We start from the raw sequence: 9,989 nt of genomic DNA on the forward strand, positions 1-9,989 counted from the left end.
TTTCCAAAATTTTAAGGTTTTTGATTTTTTGAGCGGATTTTTTACTTATCTTTCCTTAAAGGTGGATCGATCTTATGAGCAGTTCTCTACGAAATCGATCTATTTTTTTTTTATTTTACAATCCGACTGAAACTTTTTTTGTGCCTTCGGTATGCCCAAAGAAGCCATTTTGCATCATTAGTTTGTCCATATTATTTTCCACACAAATTTGGCAGCTGTCCATACAAAAACGATGTATGAACATTCAAAAATCTGTATCTTTTGAAGGAATTTTGCGATCTATTTGGTGTCTTCGGCAAAGTTGTAGGTATAGATATAGACTACACTGAAAAAAAATTGTACACGGTAAAAAAATTGGTGACTTTTACTTAATTTTGTGTCACTAAAACTTGACACGCAAAAAAACACTATTTTTATTTTTTTAATCAAGACTAACATTTCAAATGGGCCAAATATTCAATATTATGCCCTTTTAAAATATTAGTCTTGGTTTAAAAAAATTCAGAATATTTTTTTCGAAAAGATCGGAAAATTTCACGAATGTTTCATATTTTAACATTGTAAATTGGACCATTAGTTGCTGAGATATCGACGTTAGAAAATGGTGAGTTGTTTGGATGAAAATTGGAAAACATCAATTTTCATGTTTTTACCATGCAAATATGGCAATATCTCAGCAACTAAGGATCGTATCAACAAAGTTCAAAATAGCAAAATATAAAGAATTTTCTCAGCTTTTCAAAAATATTTTTTTCAGATGTAGGCAAACATGTGCATTAATTTTAAAAAAACGAAAACTGCGACCATTTTCAAAAAAGTCACCTAAAATGGATTTAACTTGAAAACGGTGCACTTTATCAAAATTTCACTAAAGTACGTTTTGATTGCCAATTTGATTTTACATCGAAAAATGAAGTTGAAAAATGTTGGCGACCAATATTTCAATTTTTTGAAAAAAAAACTGTATTTGATTGTATTGGTTGGCATTTGATGTCCTTTAAAATTGAAAAAAAAATACAGTGTTTTTTTGCAAATCAAATTTTAGTGACAAAAAATTAAATAAAAAATCACCAAAAAAATTTTAACATGTATTATTTTTTTTCAGTGTAGTCCATATCCACATCTACAATTTTGCCGAAGACACCAAATCGATCAAAAAATTCCTTCAAAAGATACAGATTTTTGAATGTTCATACATCGTTTTTGTATGGACAGCTGCCAAATTTGTATGGAAAATTATATGGACAAACTAATGATGCAAAATGGCTTCTTTGGGCATATCGAAGGCACCAAAAAAGTTTTAGTCAGATTAAAAAATACAAAAAAAATCGAATGACCGAAATCTGAGAGAACTGCTCTTATAATAAGATTTTATGTAAAAAACCGCGTACCTTTAAAACGTTTTTTAAGGTTTGTATATCCCTTTTGATTGTCTTTCGACACTTTAAAGACATCCGACTTTTATGCGAACTTCGTTTGACCTTCGTTCGAAGTCTCCTTAGGACATTCGTATATTCTGGGATTCGTATAAACAGTACGGACTGTATTTTAAATATCATGATTTCATGCTTAGATTTTTTATGCATTATTTTCATTATTTTAATTTAAAATTTAAGCATGCATGAATACAAAATTTCACAAATGTCAATTGAAGAATTGGAGAATTTGAATATCAAGCATTTCAGTTTTTTTTTTTATTATTTTTCAGCTCAAGATTTTTTTAATAAATGCAATTTTTATATTTCAGAATCAGTTTTTTTTTTATTTGTGGTTTTTTGACTTCTAGGTTTTGTATGTCAAATTTTTGCACTGATGATTAAAAAAAAATCTAAGATTTTTTTAAATTTTAAATTCTTTTTTTCCTAAGAGGCATGTTTCCACACATAAACACAAACCTTTATTTAAAAAAAAGACTTCAATGCGCTGGGTTCGTCGCCTTTATTTTAAAGTTACCACCATCCTCGTTACAGCACTGTACACATTACTGTAACCGGATAAAATTGGTTAATGGTATGAAAGGCGACTTCCAAATGCTTTGCTCCGATCGATGACAACAAAATGTGATAAATGACTTGCATAAACAAGAAAAAATTAAAGGATAACATGTATAATGAGCCTCTCTCGGCAGATTCCGGAAGAATCACTTTTTGTTATCTCTTCTGCATTGCAGTGATTGTTTGTTGTTGCTCAACACCTTTCTCGATGGTCGGGGGGAGCGGGTGGAAGCGTAACAATTTCCGCCACAAACACAAACACGAGACAAACAGTTCATTCAGTAACACCGAGTGAAAAAGAGGCGTGGCAAATTGATTGCTTCTGGAGACTCTGCTGGTCAAAGCCAAAGTCATCCATCGACCATCAGCTGGCGTGTATGAATAACATATCCGGTTAAAGTTAATTTTGGAAATATATTTTTTGCTGGCTTCGGTAGCGCTGAGCTGTGACGATGCTTGTTGTTTGTTTACTTTCTTCGAATTAAAGGGGGGGGAAGGTGCATTCATCCCAATTTGCAACCCCCTCAATATATTCATTGTTCGGTTTTTGGCAAGTGAAAATTTCCACACCAATTCACGTAGCTTGTGTATGTGTTTTAATAAAACAAAAAGAATTTCTGCGATTTTTTTGCCTTCCTCACTGAGGTAAGGCTATAATCCTGCTCTAAAAATGAACTTTGAATCAAAACGTCGTAGACCCACCTTCATGTATACATATCGACTCAGAATCGAAAACTGAACAAATGTCTGTGTGTATGTGTGTGTGTATGTGTGTGTGTATGTGTGTGTGTATGTATGTATGTGACCAACAAACTAGCTCATGTTTCTCGGCACTGGCTGAACCGATTTGACCCGAACCTGTTGCATTCGACTTGGTTTAGGGTCCCATAGATCGAGTTTTATACAGATTGAAGTTTTGATAAGTAATTCAATAGTTATGTATAAAAATGTGTTTTCACATATATCCGGTTCTCACTTAAATGTATGTAAACTATGTCCGGGTCCATCATCCGACCTATCGTTGGTTTGTTTATCAAAAGACCTTTCCAACGAGCCTAAAACATTGAAGATCTGGCAACCCTGTCTCGAGATATGGCCACTTAAGTGATATTGATTTACTTTTTGGAAGCCGGATCTCACTTAAATGTATGTAAACTAAGTCCGGGTCCACCATCCGATCCATCATTGGTTATGTTATCAAAAGACCTTTCCAACGAGTCCAAAACATTGAAGATCTGGCAACCCTGTCTCGAGATATGGCCACTTAAGTGATATTGATGTACTTTTTGGAAGCCGGATCTCACTTAAATGTATGTAAACTATATCCGGAACTACCATCCGACCCATCGTTGGTTTGTTTATCAAAAGACCTTTCCAACGAGCCTAAAACATTGAAGATCTGGCAACCCTGTCTTGAGATATGGCCACTTAAGTGATATTGATGTACTTTTTGGAAGCCGGATCTCACTTAAATGTATGTAAACTAAGTCCGGGTCCACCATCCGACCCGTCGTTGGTTATGTTTTCAAAAGACCTTTCCAACGAGTCCAAAACACTGAAGATCTGGCAACCCTGTCTTGAGATATGGCCACTTAAGTGATATTGATGTACTTTTTGGAAGCCGGATCTCACTTAAATGTATGTAAACTATGTCCGGATCCACCATCCGACCCATCGTTGGTTAGGTTATGAAAAGACCTTTCCAATGAATCCAAAACATTGGAGATCTGGCAACCCTGTCTTGAGGTATGTACACTTAAGTGATATTGATGTACTTTTTGGAAGCCGGATCTCACTTAAATGTATGTAAACTAAGTCCGGGTCCACCATCCGACCCGTCGTTGGTTATGTTTTCAAAAGACCTTTCCAACGAGTCCAAAACACTGAAGATCTGGCAACCCTGTCTTGAGATATGGCCACTTAAGTGATATTGATGTACTTTTTGGAAGCCGGATCTCACTTAAATGTATGTAAACTATGTCCGGATCCACCATCCGACCCATCGTTGGTTAGGTTATGAAAAGACCTTTCCAATGAGTCCAAAACATTGGAGATCTGGCAACCCTGTCTTGAGGTATGTACACTTAAGTGATATTGATGTACTTTTTAACTCCGGATCTAAAAAAGAGATGAAATTTTTATATCTGAAAGAGATGAAATTTCATATCAGCCACTGTTGGTAATAAGTGAGGAAGGCTCTAACCACATAGGTGGATTAAGTTAGTTTTTTGTTTATTTCGTAAGAAACTTTTTTTTTAGTTCATGATGATAAGTCACCATGAACATTTTAAACATTTTAAAGAAAAATTTCGACCTGTCTCGTTACAACCGTGAAAAGATTTTAATAGTGGGTTGATTCCGATTTCCAGGAAAATTTAATTTCATTTCTATAAAAAAAAAAACTTGTGCTGAACTTAATAATTGTTATTATTAAGATTGTAATTTTAACTGACAAATAAAAACAAATTTTCAATGGAAGTCATTTATTCTTCATTCTTCTCAAGTTGGTATGGATTTTTTTCCAATTTCAAATCCCAAAAAAAAAGTTGCGCAACTAACAACTTGCGATGCGCGAGCAGTTCATAATTAAAACCACGGCGATGGTTATTTAAAATGAATGCATCAACAATCGAATTTAATCAATTAAACAGAAAGCATTGTAAATGGGAGCATTTTTTGTTTCTTCTTCATGTGTCGTCTTGATGTTTTTTTCAATTTCAAATCTCATTATAGCTTTCAGGTGCAAACGAACTTTTTTTGTTGCAAGCATTTTCAATTTCGGACAGCCAACGAAACGGACTGGCTTTTAACCTCTGCGAATTAATTAGCGTCGTTGCAAGCGTCAAGTGTCGCACGTTTGCACACAAATAATTCGCCACAAAAATTAGCCCAAATTAGCGGCTCTAATCGATCGCGGTGCATTATTTTTCCTCTCACACCCCAATGATTCGTTAAATAATGGGTGTTGCCTTTCGCGGTTTAAGGTTTGCCTCGATCATGATGGATTAAATAAGCATCTCGAATCTTGTTTAAAATCTGCATCCCACAGATTGGAGGTCTAAGCCAAATCGATACCGCGCGCGATTCGCCACTGTAACGATAATAAAAAAAAACCTCATTCAAATTGGGCGCGGAAAGAAGTGGTCGTAAAAAAATGCCAAAGTCGCACAGAAAAACAGAAGGAACTATGAAACAAAACCCTAATCAAGAAAGCAGTTCAGTAGGAGCAGCAGCAGTCAGCAAATCTGCTCGACACACTGCACTGCATTGGCACACGTAACGGATCGGTTTGTGGCTTTTGGGCACGCGGTTATAAAACTATTTAGGCAGTTTGATAATGACAAACAAATAGTGTCGTAAAGTGGGAACTGGAAACTGCATACCGGCCCCATTATAAGATGGACATTTTATAATATTTTATGTAAAGATAGAGGGTTATTGAGTCTGGTCGCGGTATTGTTAAATAATGAATTGTTGATTAACCTGAAAATCATAATTATTATCATGTGTACTCTTTATAACAAATCTTATACACATCCAATCATGGCTTCGTTACATCTCAGATTCTTGATTTCGGAAAGATTTTAACTTAACTTGAAAAAAAAACCTGCTCATTCGGAAATATCCTCTAAGCATCGCTTATAACTTTTTGGGTTAAAATCGTACCCCTTTCCATCCTCTTTTAAATGTATAGTGTAGAGCACCAGTTTTATAAAACAACTGAGCATTTCTCCACCAAACCGGAAATGGATTCTATTTTATTTTTGAATTGGGTATTGTGGATTTAGCTCGTAGCTGGATTTTCTGGCATCTTCTCACGGTCATTGGAAACGGTCGTGGATAGACCTAGGGGTTCCCAGTTGGAGTGAAAAAATTCAATTTGTAGAAAAGTTATGGATTAAAATTTTGCTTTTTTATCACTTCTCCGACATCAGGAATAATTGTTTGAACATGCTCGCAATTTTTTTATTCGGTCGGAAAAATAATATTTTTCTTGAGAAAACGTTCATTTTTAATCACATGATCACCCCTAATTCTGGCTCGATGCCGCCATCATGCGACCGCGTGCTCCGTTTGTTTGTCAACAAAGCTGCAGCTGGATGGTGAGACGAAGTGAGGGGGGAAGCAATTTTGACATTTTTATGCCCGCATCTGGCCCGCCGCCTATTTCATCGGTCGTTGAGTCGCCGGTCGTTTCCAGCGACCGAGTCCAGCTAGGAACTGATCGTACAATACTAAAGCCCTATGTCAATTTTTATGTACAACGGTAAAAACACGATTAAAAACCATTTCAAATCACTTTTTTCATTTTGACGCAAACAATTTTTTTTGACAAGACAACATTTTTTCGATGGATTAACTATGGTCCCCTTGGAACGAGCTGTCAAGTAGGAGCTTTTCTGTCGAGCAGGACCGCGAGGTTAATTTTTCAAAATTGATTTAAAAATCCATTTTAAACTCTTTGTGGTCGTACAAAGGGTCATTGTACTCAGAAAAATAAGCTATATCGTTGTAAACAATCATATCACCAATCTAAGCTTCATTGAGCAACTCAACCATTGGTTGCTGAGATATCGTCATTAGAAAATGGTGGGTTGTTTTGGTGAGACTTAGAAAACTTCAATTTTCGTGTTTTTTTTTCTAAAAGCGGCTCTATCTCAGCAACCCGAGGTCCAATCTTCAATGTCTCTTAGACAATTTTATAGCAAATTTTCTGAACTTTCCTAAAAAATATTTTTAGAAATGGTCACTCATGGTCACTATTTTTAAAAATTGAAAAACTGCAAAAATTTCGCTAAAATCAAACTTTCGGTGGCTATATCTTGAAAACAGAGGCCTTTATCAAAAAATCTGTAAAGTACTTTTCGATTGCAAATTCAATTTTGCATTAAAAAACTAACTTAATCCACCTATGTGGTTAGAGCCTTCCTCACTTATTACCAACAGTGGCTGATATGAAATTTCATCTCTTTCAGATATAAAAATTTCATCTCTTTTTTAGATCCGGAGTTAAAAAGTACATCAATATCACTTAAGTGTACATACCTCAAGACAGGGTTGCCAGATCTCCAATGTTTTGGACTCATTGGAAAGGTCTTTTCATAACCTAACCAACGATGGGTCGGATGGTGGACCCGGACTTAGTTTACATACATTTAAGTGAGATCCGGCTTCCAAAAAGTACATCAATATCACTTAAGTGGCCATATCTCGAGACAGGGTTGCCAGATCTTCAATGTTTTGGACTCGTTGGAAAGGTCTTTTGATAACATAACCAATGATGGGTCGGATGGTGGACCCGGACTTAGTTTACATACATTTAAGTGAGATCCGGCTTCCAAAAAGTAAATCAATATCACTTAAGTGGCCATATCTCGAGACAGGGTTGCCAGATCTTCAATGTTTTAGGCTCGTTGGAAAGGTCTTTTGATAAACAAACCAACGATGGGTCGGATGGTAGTTCCGGATATAGTTTACATACATTTAAGTGAGATCCGGCTTCCAAAAAGTACATCAATATCACTTAAGTGGCCATATCTCGAGACAGGGTTGCCAGATCTTCAATGTTTTGGACTCGTTGGAAAGGTCTTTTGATAACATAACCAATGATGGGTCGGATGGTGGACCCGGACTTAGTTTACATACATTTAAGTGAGATCCGGCTTCCAAAAAGTAAATCAATATCACTTAAGTGGCCATATCTCGAGACAGGGTTGCCAGATCTTCAATGTTTTAGGCTCGTTGGAAAGGTCTTTTGATAAACAAACCAACGATGGGTCGGATGGTAGTTCCGGATATAGTTTACATACATTTAAGTGAGATCCGGCTTCCAAAAAGTACATCAATATCACTTAAGTGGCCATATCTCGAGACAGGGTTGCCAGATCTTCAATGTTTTGGACTCGTTGGAAAGGTCTTTTGATAACATAACCAATGATGGGTCGGATGGTGGACCCGGACATAGTTTACATAAATTTAAGTGAGATCCGGCTTCCAAAAAGTAAATCAATATCACTTAAGTGGCCATATCTCGAGACAGGGTTGCCAGATCTTCAATGTTTTAGGCTCGTTGGAAAGGTCTTTTGATAACCTAACCAACGATAGGTCGGATGATGGACCCGGACATAGTTTACATACATTTAAGTGAGAACCGGATATATGTGAAAACACATTTTTATACATAACTATTGAACTACTTATCAAAACTTCAATCTGTATAAAACTCGATCTATGGGACCCTAAACCAAGTCGAATGCAACAGGTTCGGGTCAAATCGGTTCAGCCAGTGCCGAGAAACATGAGCTAGTTTGTTGGTCACATACATACATACACACACACATACACACACACATACACACAGACATTTGTTCAGTTTTCGATTCTGAGTCGATATGTATACATGAAGGTGGGTCTACGACGTTTTGATTCAAAGTTCATTTTTAGAGCAGGATTATAGCCTTACCTCAGTGAGGAAGGCAAAATAATGTCAAAATTGTTTTTGCATGAAACTTCGATTTTTTTCCAAAAATCACTATTTTTTTAAAAATTCATAACTCGGCGGCAGACTTTTTTTACCATGTTTCTCTATAGCTCAAAAGTTGCGGATTTTTGTCCCCTAAAACATATCAAAAAATCTCGAAAATCAAAAAATACGTATTTTGGGAAATTGAGTTTTAGTGAAAAAAAGTTGATTAAAAAATCTGCATTTTTTTCCGTGTACCTATTTTTTTCTCAAAAGTCCTCAACAATACCTACAACTTTGCGGAAGACACCAAATTGATCAGAAAATTCACTCAAAAGTTACAGTTGTTTGAATATTTACATACCATTTTTGTATGGACAGCTGCCAAAATTGTATGGAGACTTGTATGGGTGAACCAATGACACAAAATAGCTTATTTGGTCATAGGGAAGGCCCCCACAAAGTTTGAGCCAAATAAAAAAATACAAAAAATAAAAAAGGTCGAAATAGGCCGATTTCGTAGAGAATTGCTCTATTGTCATTTTGACAAAATTGTATGGAAACTTTTGGAAACTTGTATGCACGAACTAATGATGCAAATGTCTGCTTTGATCGTAGAAAAAGTTCGCACAAAATTTCACAAATTTAAAAGGGGTAACAAAACTAAAAAATGTAATAATTAACCGACTTTTGCATTTTCGTTTTAATTTGTTCTTACCCGAATATTTAGGTACTGTCGTGATCGGGGACTTTCTTTTATAATAAAAACACAGATATTTTGCAATCAACAAACAACACGTCTTATTCCACAGAAATTAACCACAAAACTGATTTGACAATCTTCATTCTCTCTTTCGCCGGCCGCGCGCATCTCGTTGTTTTCTCGCTCGTTGTTCTCTCTCGCAGCTCGCTAGCGCGCTCTCGCACTCAATCCACGATTAGCTAACAAGGCAATATTCATGAAGGTGCGCACTTTTTGTTGCGCTCTTAACTCTTATTTATGAATTATATCAATCTTATAATAAATACTCATTTAATAATTTATTACATATTCAATCCTGCAACCCATAATCCCTACATTCTCCCTCTTTTCTACTCTCAAGATGACGAATATCAATCATAATTCCTAACAGAAAAATTGCATGAATGCTAAATCAACTAATGTTTTTTTTTAATTTCCTTAAAGATTTTCGTCGGGTTCCTCGACTATGTTTTCATGCTGATCTAAATACGAAAGCGCAGTCTTCGAAATGTTTCATCTATGTTGTCCAAGAGGCTGACATCCGATCGCAGAAGTTGTAGAAAATGGAATGCGCTGATGAGGTTGAAAATTTAAAACACCTGAAAACATAAGAAAAAGAAAAAAACGAGGAGAAAAACAAAAACCACAAATATTTCTCAAATAAATGCAGGTTTATCAATTTTTTATGCAATACGAGATTAGTGATTGTTTACCTGATTTTCTTTAAAATTTTTGTAATTTAAAATTAAAAAGCAAATTTTTCAAACATTGCTGAAACAACACAACACGA

The sequence above is a fragment of the Culex quinquefasciatus genome, chromosome 3 (genome assembly GCF_015732765.1).
Source record: "Culex quinquefasciatus strain JHB chromosome 3, VPISU_Cqui_1.0_pri_paternal, whole genome shotgun sequence".
In the NCBI taxonomy this organism is placed as follows: Eukaryota; Metazoa; Arthropoda; class Insecta; order Diptera; family Culicidae; genus Culex; species Culex quinquefasciatus.